Raw genomic sequence first — 13,312 nt, 5'->3', positions numbered from 1 at the left:
TGGTGTGTTAAATTTTTTGACATAGGGTGCAGGCAGATTACGGGCCTCACATAGCTGCTGCCAGGCCCCTAATCTGCCATGGGCCCCTATAAACCGCCTCCTCATGCTGCTGCCAAGTCTAGAGTCTCTCATGGGTCCCTGTACGGCCTCCCATTGCTGCTGTCTCCATCGCCACACTCTGCTGCCATGTGCCACTTTCAGGTCTCTTCACACTGCTGGTGTGTTTAATTTTTTGACATAGGGTGCTGCAAGATAACGGGCCTCACATAGCTGCTGCCAGGCCCCTAATCTGCCATGGGCCCCTATATACCGCCTCCTCATGCTGCTGCCAAGTCCAGAGTCTCTCATGGGTCCCTGTACGGCCTCCCATTGCTGCTGTCTCCATCGCCACACTCTGCTGCCATGTGCCACTTTCAGGTCTCTTCACACTGCTGGTGTGTTTAATTTTTTGACATAGGGTGCTGCAAGATAACGGGCCTCACATAGCTGCTGCCAGGCCCCTAATCTGCCATGGGCCCCTATATACCGCCTCCTCATGCTGCTGCCAAGTCCAGAGTCTCTCATGGGTCCCTGTACGGCCTCCCATTGCTGCTGTCTCCATCGCCACACTCTGCTGCCATGTGCCACTTTCAGGTCTCTTCACACTGCTGGTGTGTTAAATTTTTTGACATAGGGTGCAGGCAGATTACGGGCCTCACATAGCTGCTGCCAGGCCCCTAATCTGCCATGGGCCCCTATATACCGCCTCCTCATGCTGCTGCCAAGTCTAGAGTCTCTCATGGGTCCCTGTACGGCCTCCCATTGCTGCTGTCTCCATCGCCACACTCTGCTGCCATGTGCCACTTTCAGGTCTCTTCACACTGCTGGTGTGTTAAATTTTTTGACATAGGGTGCAGGCAGATTACGGGCCTCACATAGCTGCTGCCAGGCCCCTAATCTGCCATGGGCCCCTATATACCGCCTCCTCATGCTGCTGCCAAGTCCAGAGTCTCTCATGGGTCCCTGTACGGCCTCCCATTGCTGCTGTCTCCATCGCCACACTCTGCTGCCATGTGCCACTTTCAGGTCTCTTCACACTGCTGGTGTGTTTAATTTTTTGACATAGGGTGCTGCAAGATAACGGGCCTCACATAGCTGCTGCCAGGCCCCTAATCTGCCATGGGCCCCTATATACCGCCTCCTCATGCTGCTGCCAAGTCCAGAGTCTCTCATGGGTCCCTGTACGGCCTCCCATTGCTGCTGTCTCCATCGCCACACTCTGCTGCCATGTGCCACTTTCAGGTCTCTTCACACTGCTGGTGTGTTAAATTTTTTGACATAGGGTGCAGGCAGATTACGGGCCTCACATAGCTGCTGCCAGGCCCCTAATCTGCCATGGGCCCCTATATACCGCCTCCTCATGCTGCTGCCAAGTCTAGAGTCTCTCATGGGTCCCTGTACGGCCTCCCATTGCTGCTGTCTCCATCGCCACACTCTGCTGCCATGTGCCACTTTCAGGTCTCTTCACACTGCTGGTGTGTTAAATTTTTTGACATAGGGTGCAGGCAGATTACGGGCCTCACATAGCTGCTGCCAGGCCCCTAATCTGCCATGGGCCCCTATATACCGCCTCCTCATGCTGCTGCCAAGTCCAGAGTCTCTCATGGGTCCCTGTACGGCCTCCCATTGCTGCTGTCTCCATCGCCACACTCTGCTGCCATGTGCCACTTTCAGGTCTCTTCACACTGCTGGTGTGTTTAATTTTTTGACATAGGGTGCTGCAAGATAACGGGCCTCACATAGCTGCTGCCAGGCCCCTAATCTGCCATGGGCCCCTATATACCGCCTCCTCATGCTGCTGCCAAGTCCAGAGTCTCTCATGGGTCCCTGTACGGCCTCCCATTGCTGCTGTCTCCATCGCCACACTCTGCTGCCATGTGCCACTTTCAGGTCTCTTCACACTGCTGGTGTGTTAAATTTTTTGACATAGGGTGCAGGCAGATTACGGGCCTCACATAGCTGCTGCCAGGCCCCTAATCTGCCATGGGCCCCTATATACCGCCTCCTCATGCTGCTGCCAAGTCTAGAGTCTCTCATGGGTCCCTGTACGGCCTCCCATTGCTGCTGTCTCCATCGCCACACTCTGCTGCCATGTGCCACTTTCAGGTCTCTTCACACTGCTGGTGTGTTAAATTTTTTGACATAGGGTGCAGGCAGATTACGGGCCTCACATAGCTGCTGCCAGGCCCCTAATCTGCCATGGGCCCCTATATACCGCCTCCTCATGCTGCTGCCAAGTCTAGAGTCTCTCATGGGTCCCTGTACGGCCTCCCATTGCTGCTGTCTCCATCGCCACACTCTGCTGCCATGTGCCACTTTCAGGTCTCTTCACACTGCTGGTGTGTTAAATTTTTTGACATAGGGTGCAGGCAGATTACGGGCCTCACATAGCTGCTGCCAGGCCCCTAATCTGCCATGGGCCCCTATAAACCGCCTCCTCATGCTGCTGCCAAGTCTAGAGTCTCTCATGGGTCCCTGTACGGCCTCCCATTGCTGCTGTCTCCATCGCCACACTCTGCTGCCATGTGCCACTTTCAGGTCTCTTCACACTGCTGGTGTGTTTAATTTTTTGACATAGGGTGCTGCAAGATAACGGGCCTCACATAGCTGCTGCCAGGCCCCTAATCTGCCATGGGCCCCTATATACCGCCTCCTCATGCTGCTGCCAAGTCCAGAGTCTCTCATGGGTCCCTGTACGGCCTCCCATTGCTGCTGTCTCCATCGCCACACTGCTGCCATGTGCCACTTTCAGGTCTCTTCACACTGCTGGTGTGTTTAATTTTTTGACATAGGGTGCTGCAAGATAACGGGCCTCACATAGCTGCTGCCAGGCCCCTAATCTGCCATGGGCCCCTATATACCGCCTCCTCATGCTGCTGCCAAGTCCAGAGTCTCTCATGGGTCCCTGTACGGCCTCCCATTGCTGCTGTCTCCATCGCCACACTCTGCTGCCATGTGCCACTTTCAGGTCTCTTCACACTGCTGGTGTGTTAAATTTTTTGACATAGGGTGCAGGCAGATTACGGGCCTCACATAGCTGCTGCCAGGCCCCTAATCTGCCATGGGCCCCTATATACCGCCTCCTCATGCTGCTGCCAAGTCTAGAGTCTCTCATGGGTCCCTGTACGGCCTCCCATTGCTGCTGTCTCCATCGCCACACTCTGCTGCCATGTGCCACTTTCAGGTCTCTTCACACTGCTGGTGTGTTAAATTTTTTGACATAGGGTGCAGGCAGATTACGGGCCTCACATAGCTGCTGCCAGGCCCCTAATCTGCCATGGGCCCCTATATACCGCCTCCTCATGCTGCTGCCAAGTCCAGAGTCTCTCATGGGTCCCTGTACGGCCTCCCATTGCTGCTGTCTCCATCGCCACACTCTGCTGCCATGTGCCACTTTCAGGTCTCTTCACACTGCTGGTGTGTTTAATTTTTTGACATTGGGTGCTGCAAGATAACGGGCCTCACATAGCTGCTGCCAGGCCCCTAATCTGCCATGGGCCCCTATATACCGCCTCCTCATGCTGCTGCCAAGTCCAGAGTCTCTCATGGGTCCCTGTACGGCCTCCCATTGCTGCTGTCTCCATCGCCACACTCTGCTGCCATGTGCCACTTTCAGGTCTCTTCACACTGCTGGTGTGTTAAATTTTTTGACATAGGGTGCAGGCAGATTACGGGCCTCACATAGCTGCTGCCAGGCCCCTAATCTGCCATGGGCCCCTATATACCGCCTCCTCATGCTGCTGCCAAGTCTAGAGTCTCTCATGGGTCCCTGTACGGCCTCCCATTGCTGCTGTCTCCATCGCCACACTCTGCTGCCATGTGCCACTTTCAGGTCTCTTCACACTGCTGGTGTGTTAAATTTTTTGACATAGGGTGCAGGCAGATTACGGGCCTCACATAGCTGCTGCCAGGCCCCTAATCTGCCATGGGCCCCTATATACCGCCTCCTCATGCTGCTGCCAAGTCTAGAGTCTCTCATGGGTCCCTGTACGGCCTCCCATTGCTGCTGTCTCCATCGCCACACTCTGCTGCCATGTGCCACTTTCAGGTCTCTTCACACTGCTGGTGTGTTAAATTTTTTGACATAGGGTGCAGGCAGATTACGGGCCTCACATAGCTGCTGCCAGGCCCCTAATCTGCCATGGGCCCCTATAAACCGCCTCCTCATGCTGCTGCCAAGTCTAGAGTCTCTCATGGGTCCCTGTACGGCCTCCCATTGCTGCTGTCTCCATCGCCACACTCTGCTGCCATGTGCCACTTTCAGGTCTCTTCACACTGCTGGTGTGTTTAATTTTTTGACATAGGGTGCTGCAAGATAACAGGCCTCACATAGCTGCTGCCAGGCCCCTAATCTGCCATGGGCCCCTATATACCGCCTCCTCATGCTGCTGCCAAGTCCAGAGTCTCTCATGGGTCCCTGTACGGCCTCCCATTGCTGCTGTCTCCATCGCCACACTCTGCTGCCATGTGCCACTTTCAGGTCTCCTTCACACTGCTGGTGTGTTAAATTTTTTGACATAGGGTGCAGGCAGATTACGGGCCTCACATAGCTGCTGCCAGGCCCCTAATCTGCCATGGGCCCCTATATACCGCCTCCTCATGCTGCTGCCAAGTCTAGAGTCTCTCATGGGTCCCTGTACGGCCTCCCATTGCTGCTGTCTCCATCGCCACACTCTGCTGCCATGTGCCACTTTCAGGTCTCTTCACACTGCTGGTGTGTTAAATTTTTTGACATAGGGTGCAGGCAGATTACGGGCCTCACATAGCTGCTGCCAGGCCCCTAATCTGCCATGGGCCCCTATAAACCGCCTCCTCATGCTGCTGCCAAGTCTAGAGTCTCTCATGGGTCCCTGTACGGCCTCCCATTGCTGCTGTCTCCATCGCCACACTCTGCTGCCATGTGCCACTTTCAGGTCTCTTCACACTGCTGGTGTGTTTAATTTTTTGACATAGGGTGCTGCAAGATAACGGGCCTCACATAGCTGCTGCCAGGCCCCTAATCTGCCATGGGCCCCTATATACCGCCTCCTCATGCTGCTGCCAAGTCCAGAGTCTCTCATGGGTCCCTGTACGGCCTCCCATTGCTGCTGTCTCCATCGCCACACTCTGCTGCCATGTGCCACTTTCAGGTCTCTTCACACTGCTGGTGTGTTAAATTTTTTGACATAGGGTGCAGGCAGATTACGGGCCTCACATAGCTGCTGCCAGGCCCCTAATCTGCCATGGGCCCCTATATACCGCCTCCTCATGCTGCTGCCAAGTCTAGAGTCTGTCATGGGTCCCTGTACGGCCTCCCATTGCTGCTGTCTCCATCGCCACACTCTGCCATGTGCCACTTTCAGGTCTCTTCACACTGCTGGTGTGTTTAATTTTTTGACATAGGGTGCAGGCAGATTACGGGCCTCACATAGCTGCTGCCAGGCCCCTAATCTGCCATGGGCCCCTATATACCGCCTCCTCATGCTGCTGCCAAGTCCAGAGTCTCTCATGGGTCCCTGTACGGCCTCCCATTGCTGCTGTCTCCATCGCCACACTCTGCTGCCATGTGCCACTTTCAGGTCTCTTCACACTGCTGGTGTGTTAAATTTTTTGACATAGGGTGCAGGCAGATTACGGGCCTCACATAGCTGCTGCCAGGCCCCTAATCTGCCATGGGCCCCTATATACCGCCTCCTCATGCTGCTGCCAAGTCCAGAGTCTCTCATGGGTCCCTGTACGGCCTCCCATTGCTGCTGTCTCCATCGCCACACTCTGCTGCCATGTGCCACTTTCAGGTCTCCTTCACACTGCTGGTGTGTTAAATTTTTTGACATAGGGTGCAGGCAGATTACGGGCCTCACATAGCTGCTGCCAGGCCCCTAATCTGCCATGGGCCCCTATAAACCGCCTCCTCATGCTGCTGCCAAGTCTAGAGTCTCTCATGGGTCCCTGTACGGCCTCCCATTGCTGCTGTCTCCATCGCCACACTCTGCTGCCATGTGCCACTTTCAGGTCTCTTCACACTGCTGGTGTGTTAAATTTTTTGACATAGGGTGCAGGCAGATTACGGGCCTCACATAGCTGCTGCCAGGCCCCTAATCTGCCATGGGCCCCTATAAACCGCCTCCTCATGCTGCTGCCAAGTCTAGAGTCTCTCATGGGTCCCTGTACGGCCTCCCATTGCTGCTGTCTCCATCGCCACACTCTGCTGCCATGTGCCACTTTCAGGTCTCTTCACACTGCTGGTGTGTTAAATTTTTTGACATAGGGTGCAGGCAGATTACGGGCCTCACATAGCTGCTGCCAGGCCCCTAATCTGCCATGGGCCCCTATAAACCGCCTCCTCATGCTGCTGCCAAGTCTAGAGTCTCTCATGGGTCCCTGTACGGCCTCCCATTGCTGCTGTCTCCATCGCCACACTCTGCTGCCATGTGCCACTTTCAGGTCTCTTCACACTGCTGGTGTGTTAAATTTTTTGACATAGGGTGCAGGCAGATTACGGGCCTCACATAGCTGCTGCCAGGCCCCTAATCTGCCATGGGCCCCTATATACCGCCTCCTCATGCTGCTGCCAAGTCCAGAGTCTCTCATGGATCCCTGTACGGCCTCCCATTGCTGCTGTCTCCATCGCCACACTCTGCTGCCATGTGCCACTTTCAGGTCTCTTCACACTGCTGGTGTGTTAAATTTTTTGACATAGGGTGCTGGCAGATTACGGGCCTCCCATTGCTGCTGCCAGACATGTAATCTGCCATGGGCCCCCGTACCGACTCCTCATGCTGTGACGTTGCAACAAGGTGTAATTCAACCCTACATATGTTAGACCGCCTTTACGAACAGCTAAAGGCCATCACAGATTTCCTGATGTTAAAAGCGGATAAAGGTACTCCCTGTGTAACTTAGATGTCAGCCATTGTCAGCTCATGTGTGACACCTGCGCTTGCTCAGGCCCTTTGAGGAGGCCACGCTATTCGTGAGTCGGCAGGACTATGGGATGAATGAGGTCAAATCGGCCATGGGCCCCCGTACCGCCTGTTCACGCTGATGCTGGTCCCACAGTGTGACCTGGGTCCCTGTACGGCCTCCCATTGCTTCCACTCTGCCATGTACCTCTTTGAAATCTCCTCACACTCCTGCGGTTGTCCATTTTGTCATAGGTTGCTGGCAGATTAGCGGCCTTCCATAGGTGCCGCCAGGCCCCATATCGACCATGGGCCTCCGTACCTCCTGGTCACGCTGCTGCTGAGCCCACAGTGTGACCTGGGTCCCTGTACGGCCTCCCATTGCTTCCACTCTGCCATGTGCCACTTTGAAATCTCCTCACACTCCTGCGGTTGTCCATTTTGTCATAGGTTGCTGGCAGATTACAGGCCTTCCATAGGTGCCACCAAGCCCCATATCGGCCATGGGCCCCCGTACCGCCTGGTCACGCTGCTGCTGGGCCCACAGTGTGACCTGGGTCCCTGTACCGCCTCCCATTGCTCCCACTCTGCCATGTGCCACTTTCAGGTCTCCTCACGCTCCTGCTGGTTTCCATTTTGTCATAGGTTGCTGTATGGCCTCCCATTGCTGCTGCCTCCACCGCCACACTGTGGCTCCAAACACTGGTTTTGGCCCCGTGACTGGCCAAAGGAGTGAAGTGTGCAGTGATTCTAAGATCGACGGCACTCATCTGCATGTCATACTGACAGACAGTATTATTTCTCTTCCCCAGCAGACTCCAAGGGCATTTAAATTAAAGGTACAGTGTTCTGCACTAATATTAAGTCTCTCTGAAGCCTAGAAACACCCTTTTTTAAGTTAAATTCACAGCGAATTTATTCGACTCGAATCGAATATTGTCCACGAATTCGCCGAATCAGTCGAATCGAATTTTTCATTTCTTCGCTCATCTCTAGATAAAATCATTGATTTTATATTAAATTCCTGTGGTAGGTGAGAAAAAAGTGTCCCTTCTCATACTCTTTTTTTTCTTTGTCTCAACACAAGCATAATACCTTTTGCAAGGAAAGAACCCATTTTCATCAAAGGAGGAGACATGTTTTTTCAGGGGAGGAGCCACCACATTCTTCGCTATCCTGTCTCTCAGGGTTGGGGCTCTCCTATATGTAAATTTAGGACATTTAGGTAAAATTCCATTCAAATGCCTATCTGTTAATTTTGGCCAATGTTTCTTAAAGATCTTCTCAATTTGCTTATGGTGACTATTGTAATCTAGAATGATTGGTACTTACTCTGGTAACTGTTCTCTTCTCACATCTTCAATCAATAACCTTTGATCCAGATCACCAAGTGGCAGCTGTCAAAAGGGATATATTCATTGCAATCCACCGTTTTAAAGAAAGTTTTAGTCGAAAATCTTCCTTCTTTAAAACCAATCTATAAACCCAAGAAATTAATTCTAAAAGGATCACATTCCCAAGAGAGGTGAATATTTCTATCATTCTCATCCAAACTAATCAAATAGACTTCCAAGCTTCTCAGATCTCCTTCCCATAAGATCCCCACATCATCAATGAAGCACTTTGGATTAGAATAGACTGTCTCTTCTTCCCAGAAAGCCATAAAGTGATTGACTAGATTGGAAGCGAAAGGTGACTCCATAGCTACTCCTTTAATTTGTTTATAATATCGGTGCCAAAAGAAATGCGTGTTAAACAATATTCTAAACATTTCAAGAGATATTTCCTCTGGGGATAATGCAAATTTCCCAATTTTCTCAGTGCCCAATCTGTAGCTTCCATTGCATCCTGATGTCCAATGATTATATAGAGTGAAGAAACATCTGCTGTGGCCAATATCATAGATTGAGATCTAATTTGGATATAATTGGATCAAATGTTTAGTGTCTCTTAGGTATGACTTAGTCTTTTGTGCTAGAGGTTGTAAAAAGTGGTCAACATATTGATCCATCCTCGCTCCAACTGATTGTATCCCGTTGACTATAGGACACCCTGGTGGTTTCTCTTTATCATTATGCATCTTTGGCAAGGTATAAATTGCTAATAGTCTACATGAGTCTTGGACCAAATATCTTGATTCTTTGTCATATACTTTCTTCTTCACACCTCTTTTCACTAGAGCGTCCAAATCTTTCTTTCATTTTATGGTCAGATTACTCAATAATCGTTCATATGTATCAGTATCATCCAATTATTGTTTCAATTCTTCCATATAGTACAGTAATCCTTAGAAAGCACAGCTATTACCCCACCTTTATCTGCAGGCCTCACCACAATATCTTTTCTTTTTTCTAATCGTTTGATGCCTACCTCAATTTCTTTATTTTCTCTAAATCTCGGTAATTTCAGTTGGTATAAATCCTTAGTTACCATTCTTTTGAAGACCTCTACAGTATATGTACAATGCCACTCACCTGTGGATTAAATAAGGATTTATTCCTCATCGATGTATGTTGTACTTCCGTTGGAATACTCCTCACAACCACATTCCTTTCTTCTGGTTTTGTTAATACTCATTTCTATATATTTCGTTTTTGAATATTTTTGAAGGTCAACATAAACATCAAAGTTATTGGCAGCTTTTTTTTCAAACTTAAGACCCCTGTCAAGAACTTTCATTTCTTCCTTACTCAATTCAACCCCACTAAAGTTGAAGACCTCCTCTAGTATTCGTTTTCTCTTGTTTTTTCCTGCTGGCTCCCCGCCCCCTCCTCCACTTGGACTTTCGTGTCCATCCTTCCCTCTCTGGTCTTCCCGGTGATCTGTCTTGCCTCCAATGTCTAAAACATTCTTCATCATAACTATAGTCATATCTTAAAGAAAAGTGTGTAATATAAGGGGGATCTATTAGAAGGGGGGATCAGACTCCATTCTTCATATCTCTGACGATTCCATGGCCAATAATTAGGAATAGGACTCCATTCTTTATTTCTTGGGTAATAAACCGGACGACTGTTCTGCGGAGGTCTCCAATTATTCCGCTGGCCTCCACTTTGTGGGTTCCTTGGGAATGTGTTACCACCCCTTGCTTTTCATCCATTTTCTGTATTCTATAATTATAGTTTGGATAGTAAGGCTGCTTCCTATGACCTACTGAGAGATCTCTATTCACATTCAGAGGTGCTCGTGGTTTTTCTGCGACTCTCACCTTAACTTCTTTTTATTCGTAGAGACTGGTTCAGTTTCATTCAGAGCAGTTTGCCACTTAAAAACTTGTCTGATTTTGTAATCAATAATATCTCTCTGATATTTCCTCCCTTTCCTTTGTGTAACCTCTTGATCTGTATCTTGTAAATCCTTATTTAGTTGATTAGTAAGGGTTAAAAATTCCAGTACTTTATGCGGTTCCAGTTTGTCTTTCAACTCAACTATCTATTGTTCAATTTTCTTCATCTTTCTTTGTTTTCACTTCAATGAAAATTTGATCACCGAAGTTCCTTTATCATTAAGAAATTCAACCATTCTTCTACTGACTCCTTATAAACTAATCCATCGCATATCAGGACATCCCATCTCAACCTCCTGGGGACAATATGTTCTTTCAAATATCTTTCATGTGACAACATCCCACCAAGTGATGACCTTTTTTTTACATTAAATATCTCAATTTCCTAAAAGTAGTCTCCATATCACCATTCAAATTAGCATCTTTTTATCAAAAACTTCCTCTAAATTTACAGACCTATTTTCTACAAACCCAAAGACTTCCATGGCTGCTGCAATGAAGACAGATGAATAGGCTATACAAAAATAAGGATAGGATACGATACTCGTGTACTGCCACAAATGAATGATAAGCTGCTGCAAGCACTTAAATGTGTTCCCGCATCAATAAAAATCCCCAAGTGCTGTGCTGCCCCTAGTGACCCAAAAAACAAATACTAAATAAACACCTTTCTGAGCATCAAACCCAATGTGTAAAAGAATAGATCTGTGAAACAAATAAAGTCAATAGTTAATAGGAAAACTGTCTGAGCCACTAAATCCAAATGATGTATGAAACATATATCAAAAATAAAACACATTCAAGTAGCAATAAACACCTGGCCAACTGATAATAAACACCCAGCTGAGCTGAAGAATATAGTGTAAAAAACAAGGACAGTAATACAGTAAATATCTTAAATGTATATCAGAAATAAAAACACAATCACAGTAGCAGTAAAAACCTGGCCGGGCTATAATACACACCCGTCTGAGCTGAAACAAAGAGTGAAAACCAACAAAAACAGTAATAAATAATTGTAAAACAAATGCCCAGCTAAGCAATCAGCTCACCAATGGAATAAATCAGTGATGAATCAAGTGAATGCTCAACTGGGCTAGACAAAATGTGCATAAAAGAAAAGATAGACAACTCTACTGAATATTTACAACAAATAGATGACTGGTGAATAATAGATAGCACTTAATAAAGTGCAAAATGCAGTCCAAAAGTGATAAAACAGTCTCTTTCTTCCAACATTCAAAGTAATACACCAGTGACTCCAACAGGTGTGCAAATCAATTGTGCTCCTCTACTTTCAGGCACGCACGCTCACCTTAGCAGCTAACCCATATTAAATATAGTTATGTAGATTACCATCACTGAACACACAACACTTTGAACCTTGAAGCAGATGAGCTACAGCAGCAAAAGACCACACCAGGTGCCACTCCTGTCAGCTAAGAACAGGAAACGGAGACTGCTTGCACAGGCTCACCAAAACTGTATAATAGTAGTTTGGAAAATTGTTGCCTGGTCTGATGAGTCTCATGTTCAACTGCGACATTCAGATGATATGGTCAGAATTTGGCGTAAATGACACGGATCCATCCTGCCTTGTATCAATGGTTCAGGCTGGTGGTGGAGGTCTAATGGTGTGGGGGATATTTTCTTGGCATGCTTTGGGCCCCCTAGTACCAGCTGAGCATTATTAAAACACCACGGCCTACCTGAGTATTGCTGCTATGTCCATCCATTTATGACTACAGTGAACCAATCTACTGATGGCTACTTCCAGCAGGATAATGCACCATGTCACAAAGCTAAAATAATCTCAAACTGGTTTCTTGAACATCACAATGAGTTCACTGTACTCCAATGCCCTCCACAGTCATCAGATCTCAATTCACTAGAGCAGGCCTTGAAATTTCCACTTGCCTGCTCGCCAATGGCGAGTGGAAATTATGGTGGGGCGAGTGTGTCCCCAGGGCCGTCTTGCTGAGCAGGCTCGGAACTCAGGGCCGGATCTGTCACTCGCACTGGGAGCCGTCAGACTGCTCAATAGTTCAGCAAAGTGAAAGCAAAGGAAGGAGTGTGTGCTGTGCTCTCTGCCATCCCCTAGAGTGCAGTACCCGGCTCTGTGAGTGAAGGTAACAAAATACTGCAACTTTTTATAGGGCTGTGCGTGTGTGTGTATTTGTATGTGTATTTGTGTGTGTGTTTATGTACACGTATCTGTGTGTGTGTTTGTGTGTGTCTGTGTATACATGTACATGTGTCTATGTGTCTGTACATGTGTGTATCTGTTCATGTGTCTGAATGTATGTATATGTATGTGTGTGTGTACATGTGTGTGTGTACATGTGTCTGTGAGCATGTTCATGTACATGTGTCTGTGTGCATGTTCATGTGCGTGTACGTGTGTGTGTGTGCGCGCGCGTGTGTGTTTGTACGTACATGTGTCTGTGTGTACATGTGTCTGTGTATGTATGTACATGTGTCTGTGTGTGTATTTCTGTGTATGTACATGTGTCTGTGTGTATGTACATGTATGCATGTCTGTACATGTCTGTGTGTGTATACATGTGTCTGTATGTGCGTGTGTGTACATGTGTCTCTGTGCGTGTGTGTACATGTTTCTGTGTGTGTATGTGTATGTAGAAGTCTGTGTGTATGTGTGTGTACAGGTTTCTCTGTTTGTGTGTGTGTATGTACATGTGTCTGTATGTAAACCTACATGTATGGGTGGTTTGGTCAGGTTCAGGATTATGTGGTTATTATGGGTGGTAGAGGATGGGGCATTTGAGGTACTGCTGGGTTGGATAGTAGGTAGGATATGCTTGGTAGAGTTATGATTTTATGAGTGAAAGATTATGGGGGGTTATGGTTGTATGCGGTGCATGGTTTAAGTATGATGGAGTGTTTAGGGAGACATTGGAGGCCCTGATGTAATGTGGGGGGACTCTGGGAACCCTGATGTAATGTGGGTAACATTTAACAGTGTAATTTCATGAAATAATTTACGAGGGTGTGTTTAGGGGGGAATTAGGGGTGTAGCAGGGTAGGGGTTGGGTGGGGCAACTGGTGGCGAGTAACTCTTAAGGCCTGGCTAGTAGCTCAGGACTTG

This window comes from Staurois parvus, unplaced genomic scaffold (genome assembly GCF_062004578.1).
Source record: "Staurois parvus isolate SC_StPar_1 unplaced genomic scaffold, SC_StPar_1.0 ptg000002l, whole genome shotgun sequence".
Taxonomy (NCBI): Eukaryota; Metazoa; Chordata; class Amphibia; order Anura; family Ranidae; genus Staurois; species Staurois parvus.
Note: the sequence above shows the minus strand (reverse complement) of the source record.